Consider the following 1,306-nt stretch of genomic DNA (forward strand, 5'->3'; position numbering starts at 1 on the left):
CCGCCACGTCCACGTCTGCAGGCCTCCTCAGCCCCATCCACATCAAGCACTCCGGTCTCTCTCAATCCCACCCTCCCCCGCTGTTTCCCTCAGCCCCGAGCCAGCTCAGCAGCGCTTCCCACTCCCCCAGTCTCCCCCTACCACCTCCGCTCCTCCCACAACTTCCAGTCCACACCACCAGCTCCTCCCACAGCCCCCACTTCAGCACCAGAAGCTCTTCCCCCAGCCCCCAGCCCACACCCCAGCACCAGCAGCTCCTCCACAGCCCACACCCCAGGACAAGCAGCTCCTCTCAGAACAATGGAAACATAGGTGTGTGCCCACCCAGGACGGACAGAATGTCCACAGCGGCACCCTCAAAACCCCCAAACTGGAGACTAGCCAGAAATCTAGGAGCAAAGTGGAGAAATGTCATGTATGGAATGGTGTGTGGAAATGAAAATGACTAATGATGAATCTCATAAACATCATATTGAGCAAAAGAAAGCAGGCACAGAAGAACATGTCCAGTGTGATCCTACTCACACAGTACAGAAGCCGCCTGCGCTGCCAGCAGCCACCCTTGGGGATAGCGGTGATGGAGGGGCCTGCGGGGTGGCCTGCAGGGTTGCCTGCGGGTGCCAGTGACGTTCTAATTCTCACTCTCGGTGCTGGTAACAAAAGTGTGTCCGCTTTGTGAAAACGCATTGAGCTCAATGCTTGTGGTAACATCACTTTCTGTGAGCTATACTTCAGTAGAGTTGTATGAATGACGTCCTCCCGCCCCCCCCCCCCCCCACACACACACACTCAGTGCCTAGCACAGCCAGCAGTGCACAGCTCCTGTACAAACCGGTCCCTCCCCTGAGGAGCTCCTCTCCAACCCCCACCCCCATGCTGGAGGCGGGCCTCTCAGGTGCCATAGTGGGCCTCCTTCCCTCTGTGGCTGCTGTTTATGTGTCTGCACCTGGGATGTGTGTGGGCTTCTTAGAGACAAAAACTGTTTCCAGCTACGGTTGTACCCTCAGAGTCTACTTAACACAAAATTAGGCCTTCATGAAAGGAAGGCCTCAAGCAAGTGTCTGCTACACGGAGACGGCGGAACGTCAAGGGCCAAGACAACCATGCTGTTGGCGAATCCAGTCCAGAACCTCCCTCATTCCTGGTGCTGGCGCCGGGGTGTGTGCAGGGGGTTTGTACAGGGGTTTTGAGCAGGGGTGTATGCAGGGTGTGTGCAGGTTTGTGTACAGGGTGTGTGCAGGGTGTGTGCTTGGGTGTGTGCAGGGGGATCGTGCAGGGGTATGTGCAGGAGTGTGTGCTGGGATGT

This window comes from Myotis lucifugus, unplaced genomic scaffold, assembly GCF_000147115.1.
Source record: "Myotis lucifugus unplaced genomic scaffold, Myoluc2.0 scaffold_484, whole genome shotgun sequence".
Taxonomy (NCBI): Eukaryota; Metazoa; Chordata; class Mammalia; order Chiroptera; family Vespertilionidae; genus Myotis; species Myotis lucifugus.